Source organism: Ochotona princeps, chromosome 12 (assembly GCF_030435755.1).
Source record: "Ochotona princeps isolate mOchPri1 chromosome 12, mOchPri1.hap1, whole genome shotgun sequence".
NCBI classification, from domain to species: Eukaryota; Metazoa; Chordata; class Mammalia; order Lagomorpha; family Ochotonidae; genus Ochotona; species Ochotona princeps.
The window spans coordinates 44,523,936-44,539,630 of NC_080843.1; positions in this window are offsets into that span (position 1 = coordinate 44,523,936).

Here is a 15,695-nt window from a genome sequence, read left to right on the forward strand (position 1 = left end):
CAACACTCCAAAACCACCCCCCTCCTCAGGAGGTGGGGCTCCGCCCTGAGCCAATCAAGACCCGCGAGCCCGGGGTGTCCAACCTATGGGGTGGCCGTGGCCGTGCAGGGGGAGGACGTGGGGTGGCCGGGGAGGGGCAGCGTCCGTGGGAGGTGCGCACGTGTCGGGAGAGGCGGGGAGCCGGCGGGCGGCCAGACGGCGGTTCTGCACCCTGGCAACGTCCGAGGCCAACCGCTCCGGTGCCTCCAGTGCCTGGGGCTAGACCGGGCCGGGACGCGCTCCTGCCGAGCAAGACCTGCCCAAGGTGTCCGAGTTACCCCGCGAGAGGGGACGCTCACAAATAAGAAAAAAAAAAAGACAATAGTACCCAGCGCAAACAAGGCGGGGACGAAAGTTTCCGGCCCGCACCCTAGCGCAGTCCTCCCAGGCACCCGGGGTGGGGCGAAGGGATGCGGGGAGGGAGATGCCAACCTGCAAAGAGGAGGGCAGCGGGAGGGCTGCGAGCGCCGGACGGGGTCCCGGGGGCGGCGACAGGCGGCGGGCTGCGCTGTCCAAGGTGCAGGGGAGGTGGCTGGTGCGTGGCGGGCACCGAGCCCGGAGACGGCACCGGCTGCCGGGCAGCAGCAGCAGCAGGGAGAGCGCCCAACAGCTGTCTGGGGCGCCGGGAACCCCTCCGGCTCCTAAAAGTGACCGGCCTCCAAGCTGGGGTCCGGTGACGGAGGGCGCTGCCCCGAAGCTTCCACGCGCCCCCTCCCTGCCAGCCTCACCTCAAGCTCCGCTCCCCTCCCCCGCTCGCCCACTCCCCCGCTAACCTCCGTCCCGGGGCCGTGGCGGGGGCGGGACCGGCCAGCCCGGCAACCCCTCACCGTCCTCACCCCACCCCGGCTCCGGGTCCGGACGGTCGGCAGGGAACGCCGCGGGCCCCGAAGCTGCTCACCTGGGGCCGCGGTCCGGGGTGCCGAGGCAGCCTGCCACGCGCGAAGCCGGGCGCCGGGCGCCGAGCGCGGCGCCGCTCCTCCTAGCCTCGGCGTCCTCCTTCTGGTCGGCTTCTCCCGGACTCTGTCCCGGGCACGGAGCTGCGCGACGGGCCGGGCTGCGACCGCCGTCCCCTTGGCTGCCGCCGCCGCTGCCGCAGACAGAGGACGCCCCGTGGCGGCTGGAAGCCTGTGTGAGTAGCGGCGCCCGGGAGACGCGATCTGCCGAGGGGCGCTGGAGACTCCGCGGCTCGGGGCGCGCGGGCGTGCGCACGCGCGCCAATGTGTGAGCGCGAGTGTGTGTGTGCGCGCGCGCGCCCACGGGCGCTGGGGGAGTCGGAGGGGAGGGGGAGAGAGGCCGAGGAAGGATGCTAGCAGGGACCGAGGCAAAATTCTTGGCCCCCGGAAATCCGTAAAGCCGGGGGTGGGGCGGGGAGAAGGAGGATCGAACGCCGGGCTCGCAGGGAGAAAGCTGCCCGCCGGGTGTCGGCGGCGGCGGCGGCGGAGGAAGCGCGGCAGGATCCGAGCTCCGCCTGACTCGAGCCAGGCGCACAGCCGCCGATGCAGCAGAGGTGGCACCCGCAGCCCATGATCGGGCTGCCACCTCCAGGAAGGAGCGGAGGCTGCTGGCTCCCACCACAGCCCTAGCCGCCATCCAGACTTCTCCCTTGGATGCCCAGAGACAGAGATGGGGAACCCCAACGGTTGCCATGACGATCTTGGAGGCCCTGGCAAGCTTGAGGCCCAAACCGGGGACCACAGCCCCCGGCGCACGTGGCCGACTCGGGGCTGGAGCGGGCGTGGGGTGGGAGGCGGAATGGAGCCAGAGCACAGCCCACTCCTGGCCTGAGGAGGCCGGGTCGGGGGCCATGACCCGGTGGTGGTGAGTTGTCATTGTGCACTGCCCATGAGCCAGGAAGAATTCCTCTCTCCAGATGGAATATTTTCCATTTTTTCTCCTCGGAGGCCACTTTTCCTCAAACTTACCCGCTTCCCGGATAAACGTGCCACCTTCCTCTTAGAATTTGCCTAACTACAAGATTCCAAGTGCTGGGAACACCACCCCGTCCACCCCCACTTAAGGCTTCCTCTAAGCCACGTTTAATACCCTAGGGATAAACTTGGAAAGCACCTTAACATGTCCAGCTGTAAGAGATGCCGTATCCTAGCAGCCTGCTTCCCCATGCTCATTTTAAATTATGAGTGGAATTTCGTTCATCCCAGACTTCCTTGGAAAGTGGTTAGGCCTGGCTAATTCTTGAAACATGCTTCCTAGCCAGGACCCCTCCAGGCTGAGATTGTGTTGTCCTTTTGCGTTCCCTCCAATACCTAGCCGAGTACCAAGTACATTGTGTGTTCTCTATAAATGTTGAATGAACGACATTGTTTTCTAGCTTGACATCTCCTGAAGGCAAAGGCTTGGATGCTGGGAAAGACATTATCACCCCCACTAGGCTTGCTTGATTTTAACTTACGCCACTTCTCTGCGTGTGTGACTATTTTTCCCTCTGGCAAGCAAAACTTCAGAGAAAACAAAGACTGATCCTTCTGACCCATTATCTTCCCAGAAGGTGCCAGCAAAGAGCAATGGGCAGGGGCCTGAATGGTGTGTGTGTGTGTGTGAGAGAGAGAGAGAGAGAGACAGAAAGAGAGACAGAGACAGAGATGCTGGGTGCGTGGGTGCAGTTTGAACCCTTCTCCTTCATGTTGGCTCGAGGGAACCCAACTTTTCAAAACGTGGTCATGATCATTCATTGACAGATTATACCGCTCCTTCTAGAGCAGAGGACCAGGAAAAATATTTTCAGAGAAATGTGCATTTCTAGAGTCTTGTCAGGTACAAGCTTTTCTCTTGTAAAGAGCAGTACATTCGGACACTGGCCCAGACAGAGGACCCCGGGCTGTGCATCCTCCGTAGCACCACGTCCACGTTCTTCACCTTGGCCATTTCTGCAGTCTTCTTTGAAGCCCAAGCATCCCGTTTTACATTCAACACCGCATTTCCATTCCTTTGACCTCAGACTCTTCTGTAACCTGCTTCTCTCACTCCTCATGGTATCACAGCTATGAAACACAACTGAAATCAAGTAAAAATGAAAATGGATGTGTTTGGGTGCTGTCATGTTTACTCTGGTGGGCATCCTTTAAAATGATTTCTCTATAATCACTCAATTTACAGTCTTTTCAGAAGACATTTGGTGTGATACTGGAATTTATGTGGAACTCATGTGCTTTTTTATTGTTGTTATATTGAAAGCTTAGATATTTCCAATTTTACTTGACAGGAATCTGTATAACTTGGAGAAGGAATGAAAAACTGACTCTCAGAATGGACTCTTGACAGGCAAGTTGTAGACCAGATATGAGTTAGAACCTTCCTTGCTATTCTTTGAAAGTTGCTTTTAGGGCCCAGCATGGTAGCCTAATGGCTAAAGTCCTCACCTTGCATGTGCTGGGATCCCATATGGGCACTGGTTCTAATCCTGGCAGCTCCACTTCCCATCCAGCTCCCTGATTATAGCCCAGGAAAACAGTTGAGGATGGCCCAAAGCCTTGGGACCCTGCACCCACATAAGAGACCCAGAAGAAGCTCCTGGCTCCTGGCTTCAGACAGCTCAGCTCCAGCCATTGTGGCCACTTGGGGAATGAATCAGTGAACAGAAGATCTTCTCCGTCTCTCCTTCTTTCTGTATATCTGACTTTGCAATAAGAATAAAATATATAAAAATCTTTTTTAAAAAACTGTTGCTTTTAGAATCTTACCAGCTCCCCACATCCTTGTCGAAATTGATGGGATGAAAGATTAACAACAAAACTGTCCTTTCTCTGATGATCACCAACAGGAACTGCCTTGCCTTTTATTTGTAAAAATAAATATGTTTAAGAGAAAACAGCCTTTTCAAGTAAGAATGAAAGAAGAGTTTGTTAATTGGTATAAGTTTGAAGTGTAAATAATAAAAACCTGGAAGATGAGCATTGAAAACAAGGTAACAATGAAAGATAAGATATTAGAGTTCTTAAAAAAAGTTCAAGGGAAATGTCTTTTTTTAAAAAGATGGTTTTTGCTGCAAAAATACCTGAAATCTGCACATAAAAGGATACATTATTTCTGACCCATTTAAAAACAGAAGTTTGGAAGAACAACTAGTACTAAAACACAAGTCACCCATAACTCCTCATGCTACTTAATGGCTAGATAATAGCAAAATGTGTAGCTGAGAGATTTGTTGTAATGTATTATTATTACTTGGACTGAGAGCCAGTGTCATATTCCTAAAGAGAATGCTCCTGGGACTGACTGCTTTTTTTTTTTTTCCATCTGTAGCAGTGCAATAAAATAGTCAAACATTAACTTATCTGACACAGGCTTGTGAAGGGTTGGGGTTTGTGTGCACAAACATTTCAAACAGATTTGATCGCATATGATTAATTGATTCTGTCAGTTAAATAAAAAAGTAAAAGATTTCTACTTCTGAAGACTAATAATGTTAGGATGTGAGATCCAAAGTCAACCTCACTTGCTTGGAGCCGGTTGCCCCAAATTCTGTGAAGTGAGAAGGCAGGAACCGTTAACTGAAGTCCTGTGGTTGCATTTAGTGATTGAGCACGCGTAAGGATACAGATGAATTCTCCCATAATTAGGTCCCAGATCCCTTACTCCATTAGAGTTTCAAATTATAAAAAGCACCTTGACCTGCAGCTAGAAACAAAGTGCCCACTTAATGCATGGTGTAGTTCTGCTATAAGCAGCAGTCTCAGGGTATCCCGTTTGTACTCCTGTGTTTATACGTTGCCTTGTTCCAGGCATTATTTAGCATATTTGAATTCTGGCTAGAGAAGCTGAACACATTTGGAAAATCCAGAAATCAGAGAAATAATGTTGTAGTTCTTTAAAACAATATTTGTTTATTTGAAAGGCAGAGTTTCAGAGGAGAAAATGCAGAGGCAGAAAGAAAAAGTATTTCGTCCACTATTTAACTCCCCAAATGGTTGCAATGGCCAAGGCTAGGCAGATCTATGCCAGGAGCTTGTTTCAGGGCTTCTGCATGGGTGCAGGGGTCCACGTATTTGTGCCACCTTCTGTTACTTTCCCAGACAAATTAGTAGGCAGCTGGATTGAAATTGGAGTAGCCAGGACTAGAACCAGTTCCTTTTATGGAATGCCAGCACAGCAAGCAGCTGCATAACTTGCTCTGCCACAACACAGGTCCCTGTAATTCATTCTCAGCAAAAGCAAATTTGCCTTTATACTAATACTGCTGACATGTAGTGTCCAAGTGTAAATGTCAAATTAAAATGACCTTTAAAGATTTTGGAGTCACTGGTCTCTTGGAAGCAGAAGAAAAAAGAGGAAAAGGAATGTTTGAACGTATGAACATGACAGTGCTTTTCCAAAAAAAATTTCCTGGAGTTAAGTAAACTTGTTCAGGTTAGGAGCATCTATGTATGATGGGGGCAGGTGTTGAGAAGCAGGTTAAGTAACTTGGGACACCCACATCCCGTATCAGAGTGCCAGTTCAAGTCTAAACCACTGCACATTTCTGATTCAGCTTCAGGCTCATGCATCTGGGAGGCAGCGGGTGATGGCCCAACTATTGAGTTCCTGTCCCCATTGTGGGAAACCTGATAGGAGTTTCTGGTTCCTCACTGTGTCTTGCCTGCCACTGGCTGTGGGAGACATCTGGGGACTGAACCAGTGGATGAAAGATCTCCCTCTCTCCCTCACTCTGTCACTTTGCCTTTTGAACAAAATTAATATTTAAAAAAAACTATTACAGTTCTGTTTTTCACATTGACATTTTTGGGGTTTTTTTTAAATTATTTTTTATTTTTATTGTAAATTCAGATATACCGAGAGGAGGAGAGACAGTGAGAAAGATCCTCCGTCCGATGTTTCACTCCCCAAGTGAGCGCAACAGCCGATACTATGCCGATCCGAAGCCAGGATCCAGGAACTTCTTCCAGGTCTCCCACACGGGTGCAGGGTCCCCAATGCATTGGGGCTGTCCTCAACGCTTTCCCAGGCCACAAGCAGGGAACTGGATGGGAAGTGGAGCTGCCAGGATTAGAACCAGCGACGATATGGGATTCCGGTGCGTTCAAGGCAAGGACCTTAGCCGCTAGGCCATGCCACCAGGCCCCACACTAACATTTTATAGCTAAGGACAATGAATTTTACTACATTTATTAGTATTCTCGCTTCACTTTTAATAGTTCGTTTATTTTTTTATTTGTCAGCACCAAGAAGATGCATGAATTTGTCAAAATTTATTGAATACCTGTTTTATAATTACTTCTATTCTTCACAACGTGTTTGTTACCAGTAACATGTAAAGTATAACATAAAAATGCATTGGAGAAGCCTGCAGTCTAACTAGCCTTATTTTGGGGGAATAAAAGCAAACAAACAAACAAACAAACCCTGAACAACAGCATACATAATTTATGACTTGACCAGGTCCAACAAGCTTCCATTTTAATAACCAATAGGACTTGATGAAGCTGTTAAATAAATAAACTCTCCGGGTAATGAATGATTATTAGTGGACAATATGTTTTGATTTCATATTTTCATATTCCTATTTCTTAATACTAATAATCACTTGGGCTGTCACCAACTGTATAATGGAAAACCGAATCTGCTGGTCAGAATTTTAGATTGGGGTATCAAGAAAATTACTGGCAAAGGAGAATTGGCCATGTTGGCATCAGCAGCTGTCGATAGACCATTCTTAGGGGTCTCCTCAGAGTGGAACATATCCAGCTGCACTAGGGTTTATATTCAACCCATCAAAGAATTTGTATGGTCACCCATGTGTTTATAAATTTCTTTATCTACCAAGACTCAGGATATATGTACCTATTCTTGGATAAACATAACATTTTGTTTTTATTACCTTCAAACTTCCTTACTTTCTGCCTTCTCAATTTCTTCCTACTTATAAACACAGAATTACTTTTGGTTACAATAACTTTTGAAAAAAGCTCATTGGACAGAGCTTTGGCCTAGTAGTTAAAAACACAGATTAAAAAAATATATATTACTAAAATATATATACATATATATTTCTAGACATATGTATTTAAAGAGAGAGAGAGAGAGTGTGTGTGTGTGTGTGTGTGTAATGGCCTGGCATTGTGGCATAGAAGGTAAAGCCTGTAACACTGGCATCCCATTTGGGCACCAGTTCACATCCCAGCAGCTCCACTTCCGAGCCAGCTCCCAGAGAATGGGTGTTAAAACAAGAGAACAGTCCAAGTGCTTGGGCCCCTACATCCACATTGGAGACCAGGTTGAAGTTCCTGGCTTCTTTCACTGTCATTCCTTCTCTGTCTCTCTTTCAAACAAATAAATCTTTTTTTAAATTAACTTTTAAAAGGACACAAGTTAAGACACTTGTGTCTTACAATATAAAACCAGTTCCCATTAGAGTTATGAAAGCCCAACCCCCAAGCCTTGAAAGCTTTGTACCGTATACCACTCTATGTACCCCAGAGTTTACATGAGGAGACAAATAGCAACATCTTTTGATTTTTCCTGAGGTGGTCTTATCTGAACATAACACAAAGCGTAAGTCATAAATAAATTAAAAGTCCAGGTCCCAGGCCAACCAACAACCTTGAGCATACCACTTCTGAACGTCATTTGCCCCAGCTGTGAAATACGAGTAATAACACCTACCTCATTGGCTTGTAAAGAAAATAGCGTAAAGTGGAATGAGAAAAGGTCCCTTAGACAATGTGGGAGCTCAGTGAATCTGGGCTCATCTTGAAACAAAATGCAGAGTATGTGGCAGAAAACTGGAACAGTCATGAACGGGGATCTGCTGAAGAAAATCTGGGAACCTTTGTGAGATTCTAACAGTGAGCTGAGTTGATGATTTCAGGGAGTCTCTACTAAAGGATATTTTAAGAAAACCACAGTCCACCGAAAGTTGGCAGTAAGTGACACTTGCAGGGAACTGTGGGTTTCATCATTCCAGAGGTGCTGTAATTCTGGAAATTCCGCTGCTAGTGCAAAACCCAAGCTTTTGTATTTATTTTTTAATTAGATTTTTTTTCACCTGTCATACAGATATTGATTCCTCAGTGATACCTGCCTATGAAAATTCCCTTTTTTGAAACAAAAATAGTTTAGTGTCCTCCTTACCCCTGCCATCTCAAATGCAAAAGTTACACATGTACTCACCCAGAAAAATAGTAGGGAAAACACAAATGCATAATGAATGAAGAAAAATTGCTGTAACATCATGTTTCAACCATGGCTGCAATTTTGTTACATGCCCTTTAATACTTTTGCTTTACATATGTTTATCTCTTTAAATGTCATTCATGTCAAAGTTCAGTCACTTGAATGCATGCATTTTTTGCAAGAACAGGTAAACACTTTCACAAAGAAGGTTATACAGTTGTTTTTACCCCATTCTACTATATTTCCTCTTAAGTTAAAAACAAGATTTTAACTGGTCATCCTTGAAACCTTGTCTTTTTGTTTCCCTACTTTCACCACTTGTAACAATGAGTACTTTTTAATGGCCCTTGAAAAACTTAATTTCACCTTGTGCTGACGTGTTTCTGGAGTCACAAGCCCTGCTCCTTGGCCTCTGGCCATTCTGTGGATGCTTTGCATTACTTAACCTCCACCTCCAAAAGGAGGTCCAGTTCTCACCTTGTGCTTGGTACCACATTCCATGATGAAACAGAAAGGATTGTTGCTTTCAATCAGTAACCAGAGCACTCAAAGCGGTGACCATCTACGGGTTCTGCAGAAGCTTGGTCCAGAAGCGGTGAATTATTGAAAGTCATGTTTGTGTCAGTTGCTGCAGGCAAACTTTCAGAAGGCTGTTTTATTTTGCTTTTGTGATTCTGCAAATAGGGGCTAGCATTGTGGTACAGCAAGTTAAGTCACTGCCTGTGACTCCACTATCACATAGGAGTGCCAGTTCCAGAGCAAGCACCGCACCTCTGGTCCAGCTCTTTGCTCATACACCTGGGAAAGCAGTGCAAGTGGCCCAAGTACCTGGCCGCTTGCACAACCACATGGGATACTCAGATGGACTTCCATGCTGCTAGCTTTGATTTGGCCAAGCCTCGGCCATGATGGGCATTTGTGGAGTGAACCAGTGAATGTAAGGTCTCTGTGTCTCCCCTCTCTCTCTGCAACTGTACCCATCAAATAAATACTTTTTTAAAAAGAATCTGTATATGATCCTTAACAACAGGGAAATGATGACTAAAATTCCAATAAAAATCCTCCTAGTTTTATATTCCAGTGTGCTTACTATTTTATCAAGCAGGTTACCATTATTAATAAAGAGCACAAGAATGATCATAATTTTTCTAATTTTTTAGTTGTATAGAAGACAACAGTTTCTTAAAGTAAAAACAACCTCAACCCAGCCCTTCCACTCTACAAATATGAGACTAGATCTCTGATGACGCTCCTAAAATGAAAGCCAAAGAAGGGGTGGACGGAAGGAAGGGAGAGGAGGATAAAAAGAAAATGAAGCAAACTGGATGGGTTTATCTATATAAATTCTCTGTTGAATATACAACCTACAATGTAGATTTTGGAAATTTTAATAAGTTATCACCATGTGTTGCAACTCATATAAGAAAATAATGAGATAATAAAATGTAATATGGGAGCCAAACTGTATCTTTGAAATCATACGTGGGGTATAACAATATGCATCGAAAAGCTTTGTTGAATGCCAAATTGTCAAGAAAAATCCCAGCAATTGATAGCATGGCTCTCACATTAAATCAAAGCAGAGAACCACCACGCTTCACAAATTAAAGTATTTCCAGTGCCTGGCACAGTAGCCTAGTGGTTAAATCCTTGCCTTGTAACTGCCAGGATGCCATATGGGCACCAGTTAGTGTCCCGGATCCTCCATTGCCATCCAGTTTGTGGTTTGTGTCCCACCGGCCCCACTTCCATCCAGTGCCCTGCTTACGGCCTTGGAAGGCAGTGGAAGATGGCCCAAACTCATGGAACCCTGTAGATGTGTGGGAGATCCAGAAAAAGCCCCTGCTCCTGGCTTCAGATCAGCTTAGTTCTGGCTGTTGAGGCTACTTGGAGAGTGCCCTAGCAGACGGAAGATCTTCCTGTCTTTACTCTCTGTAGATCTGCCTTTCTAATATAAACAAATAAATATTTCTTTAAAAAAAAGAATTTTAGTGGGCCAGTGTTAGAGCAAATTGGCATAAGCCACTGTCTGCAACACCAACATCCTAGTCATCCATTCTAGTCAGAGCTGCTCCACTTTTGATCTTGCTCCCCACTAATATGCCTTGAAAAGCAGTGCAAGATGGTGCAAGAGCTTGGGCCCCAACACACATGTGGGAGACTAAGATGCAGTTTTGGGATCCCAGCATCTGCCTGGCCAAGCCCCGGCTTTTGTGGCCCTCTGTGGAGTGAACAAGTAGATGGAACATGTCTCTCCCACACTTCATAAGTTTGCCTTTCAAGTAAATGAACTTTAAAATAAAACAATTTCAGGAACTAGAAATGCAGCTACATGTTGCCCAGAATCACTTACCATGATTATTTCCTGTGCAAGAAGCTGTAAGTATATTGGTCTGAAACACATTTGACTGAGAAGTGGCCTTGGGCTGGAAGTCTTTAACCAGAGATGCCAAGTTTATAACATTGAATCTGAAAGGGAAGATGAAGGAAGAAATGTAAAACCTACAACTGCATGTCAGGGTGAGGCCAGTGGCCTAGAACCAGCTCTGCAGAAATTGAGTGGTCACAGTGACTCCTTTGTTGGGATGGAGACCATCTATCTCCGTTGCATTTGACTCCAATATCCATTATCAAAAGTCAACATTTGAATGAGTATAACAAGGTCATGTTTGGCCATACCAAAAAAAAAAAAAAAAAAGAGAGAGAGAGAGGGAGAGATAACTACCCAAAAGACAATGTTTTGTTGAACCACTTTAATGGCAGTTCTACCAAAATAAATCATGCGGTATAGGCTTTAACTTAATCTTCACAAATCAGAATCATCATAATGAATACTAATATCTCATGATGAGATGAAAAAGCACAAAAAAGGAGAAATGTTATGAGATTTACCAGAATTTGGAGCTGGGTTTGAATCATGAGTCAGACACTCCCTGAGTGACCCTGAGTTTCTCCATTTCTGTACACATCAGCTTCCGCATCTGGAAATAGGGATAACTTAATACCTAGCTCTTAGGACTTTGGTGTGGACAGAATCAGAGTGTACTAGGCATTTCTTTTGTTTCTAATGCTGACATGTCCCTAAGGAGTACCGGGAAGGGGGGATGGAGGGGCAGAGCTTATCCTCTTCCACCAGAGATACCAACAAGGTCATTGTCTACTTCCTCTATATTACAAGATGCCACTGCCACTGATCATCCTGTTTCTTCTTTCTAAATTATTTAAGAGAAACAGAGATGGATACAGATCATCTGTCTGCTGGCTCACTCCCCAGATTCCTGCAACAACAGAAGCTGGCCTAGGCTGAAGTCAGGAGACAAGAACTCAACCTGAGTCTCCCTTGTGGTTAACAAGGACCCAAGCACTGGAGCCATTACCACTGCTTCCAAGAGGGCATGAAAACAAGCATCTGAGGCAGAGGCAGAACTCAAACCTAGCTACTTGGATCTGGAAGGTGGGCGCCCCAAGGGGGAATTCGGCTGCTGTGACAAATGTTTGCCCCGTCTTCTTTCTATCAGGGTAACTGATTCTGGTTTCTTTGCTCAAAAGAGAACTCTAGGGCCCAGCATTGTGGCTCAATGGCTAAATCCTCACCTGGCACACACCAGGATCCCCTATGGGTGGCAGTTCATGTCTCAGCTGCTCAACTTCCCATCCAGCACCCTGCTTGTGGCCTGGGAAAGCAATAGAGGATGACCCAAAGATTTGGGAACCTGCACCCACCCACATTGGGAGACCTGAAAGAAGCTCCTGGCTCCTGACTCCTGGCTTCGGATTGGCTTAGTTCTGGCTGTTGTAACCACTTGGGGAGCGGAGTGAACCAGAGGAGGGAAGATCTTTTCTGTGTATCTCATTCTCTCTGTGGATCTGTCTGTCCAATAAAAATAAATCTTTATAAAAGAGAGAACTCTATTACATAAACTTGGAAACATCTGGTTTTAATTATAAATAGTTTCTTTTCATTTACTTCCTATATGTAAGATGCATTCTAAACAGAGTACTGTTGGTACTTGGTTTCTTAAACACATTGCTGTCTGAAAAACAACAGCCTGGCAGAAAAGGTACATATGCACCCTCCGTGTTTCCGGCTCAGCTCCCCATCCTCTATTACACACTGTATACTCATACTTGTAAATAAGATTCCTGTCATTTCAGTTCATATGAATCTACTTCTTAGACAAGAAATCCCCATTCGGTTTTTTGAAATTGCAAAACTGTGCACCAAACTCCAGACCATGAAATATTCTCAACATGAAGCTACATCTAACGAGACACAGACAGGGAAAAAAAAAAAAACCAACGCCACACAGATAGGGAGCAGGCATTCAGCCAAGAGGTCAAGATATCTGCACACTCCTTCTCAGGAACTGTCTCAGGAACTCTGTCTCTGGATCCCAGCTTCCTCATCATGCAGACCCTAGGGGGTAGTGGGGATGGCTCAAGTAATTGGATTCCTGCCACCCCATGGAAAATCAAGTATTGTCTTTGTCCAGCTTTAGCCATTTCAAGCATCTGGGGAGTCAGCACCCAGGTAGGTGGTGCTGCACGTTTGCCTATTTATCTGTCTCTCTCACACACAAATAAATAAATAATCACCAGTAGTTGGAAGCAATTGAATACCAGGTCTTTTCCACATTTAAGACTTTTCAATAGTGAAGTTTCATATGCAAAAATTTCAATCTGTGTATTTGTGTTTCTTTGTCTATGGCATGGGAGCTTAAGTATGGAGAAGAGTTTACAAATGATGAAAGCATTTGTATCTAAAATAAGTTCATAAGAAAGATGGTGGGGGCTCAGCACCATAGCCTAGTGGCTAAAGCCCTTGTCTTGCATGCACTGGAATCCCTTATGAGCACCAGTTCGTGTCCCAGATGCTCCACTTCCCTTCCAGCTCCCTGCCTGTGGTCTGACTTTGCAATAAAAAGAAATAAATCTGAAAAGAAAAGAAAACAAAAGAAACGAAATGAAGATGGTGATGGCCAAACACGATGACTCAATTGGCTAATCCTCCCCTTGCAAGCACCAGGACCTAGTATGGGCACCAGTTCATGTTCCAACTGCTTTACTTCTCATCCAGCTCCTTTCTTGTGCCTGGGAAATCAGTGGAGGAAGGTCCAAAGCCTTGGTCCCTGCACCTGCACGGGAGATCTGGAAGAAGCTCCTGGCTTCTGGTTTCTGGCTTCTGGCTTCAGATTGGCTTACCTCCAGCCGTTGGAACCATTTGAGGAGTGAACCAGTGGGTGGAAGATTTTTCTCCGTATCTGCTTCTACCCATAAATTTGTCTTTCTAATAAAAATAAATAAATCTAAAAAGAAAGAAGGAAAGATGCAAAAAATGAAGGGAGGGAGGGAGGAAGAAAGCAAGGAAGGAAAGAAGAAAGAGCGAGAGATGGATGGTTGGATTGTTTTCTCTGAAGATAATAATCAGGGTCTTTTTAAACAAGTATTTATGTACTACTGTGCACTCCCTGAACCTATATGGTAAGGGTCTACTCAGCACATTTCTGGTTACATAATTCTCTGATACTTTAGAACAGAAACTTCAGACTGCAATGTCATTCTAATACACTTTGGACATTTTACTCTGTGCCAATTACGGTGGAAAACCAAGAAGGAAAAGGTATGGAAGGTGGTCTTTACCATTTGCTTTGTGAGACAATCTATATTTAGATTTTCAGAATGGAGACACTAGTCCAAGAGAAGAAAATGAGTTTTTATTCTCCTGATAGTAAAATCAGTCTTGTTAATGTTACAGATTCTGTTCACCTGTGGACAGAGTGATAGAAAAAATCCAAATATAACCGGAAAATATAGGCCAACCAAAGGTTATTCTAGTATCGTCTTTTACCTTAAATTTGACAAAGGTTAATGCCACAATCTGTTCTTATATTAGAAGACAATATATATTTCTAATAAATCATTATTACAGCTTTGCTGACAACCACACTTAATTATTTTAGTGATATGTTTTATTTATTGAGTTTCGTCATTAATACAATTAAATAGAATCCTGTTTAGTTTGTGAAAGTGAAATGTCACCTTTGACTGTCTTATTTGCTCTATGTTCATTTTTCATCTCTTCAAATTCCATTTACATATAATTTCCTATAATTAAGTGAAAATGAAATAACTGGCTTGAACCCTTGGGTGACTATCACACCACAGTTCTCTTTTGTGCCTCCCATGAATGCAACAGAGGAAATGTGGACCATGCACGCTGCAGAATGCACCGTCAAGCCCTCACTCTTACATTCCTTAGGGAGGCGGTTTTTGCTTGAAAACATTGTTTCACAAAATCTCTCGCATGACTGCAACACTTTGGAAACCAATGGAACTGACTGTAAATTCTAAAACTGGAATAAAATGTGTGAAGGATAACGCTCTAATATTCAAACCAGGCTTTGGATTGGTTTTAAAATTTATTTCTTGGAGTTTTTTCTCAGTGTATTATGATAGTGCTTTACTGTGGGCTGCTGGTTTATTTATTTGGAGTGAAGACAGAAAATGCATAAAACTCAGAAAACCTGGGTTCAAGCCATAGTCTCCTATGATCTTATTTTGAATAAGTTGTTTTGCCAACTATTGTGAATTAAAGGATTTCCTTAAAAAATTTTCAATTACAGATGACAGTGATGGCTCATCAAGTAATGAAAATTAAAAATTAAATTGTTACTGCAAGAAAGTTTTTGCAACAAGGCATTACATAAATGATAACATGTTTAGAAGGTGTAGCTATAGTATTACTATTTTAAGTGTTAATATTTCAAAGGCAAATAATGGTATCAGAGCCATTCATGACTTGGAGTACTTGCCAGTTTACTAAGAAGGAAGAGTCCCACTGCCAAGAGAACTGTCATTCTCCCTATGCCTGTGTCAGTGTTTCTCCTAAGACCCAGTATACTATAAGACAGTGTTCAGTGTATTTGCTGTATTATCTATCCCATAATTTAGGTATTTCCTTCTTTCTAACTCAGTTTCTTTTTTTTTTCCAATCCTGTTGTACCTTTTCTCTTTGTTTTGCATCATGTAAGTTATTGTCTTTATAATTAGCTACTATGCCCATAGCATTTCTCATAAAAAATAGGCCTTCTATAAATACATCAGTGATCATCTCAGAATATTGCATGCCTTGACTGTTTCCCTATCTTTTAATCATGTATATCTGTCCACTTTAAAGTCACAGGGTAGGAACTCTGCCTTACTTGTTTATAAATCATGGAGAGAGCATTTGTTCAATAAATTCCAAGGAGAAATGGCAATCATGTGAATAGGTAGAAATTATCATTTTTGTCTGTAACAGGATGAAAATAAAATGAATATTTCACAGTGTTTAAAGCATGCTGTTGGCGTAAATGCTTATCTAAGGTCCCACAACAAGTCAGTGACACAAGTAGAGGATAACCTACACCTGCCAAGTCTCAGAGCTCGTCTAAACAAATGTTACATAGCCCAACAGCAATAACCATTATGGGCCTTGGCTATGTCAGGAAGGCTATTTAACTTCTTACCTTTGGATGGCAGTACTTCAC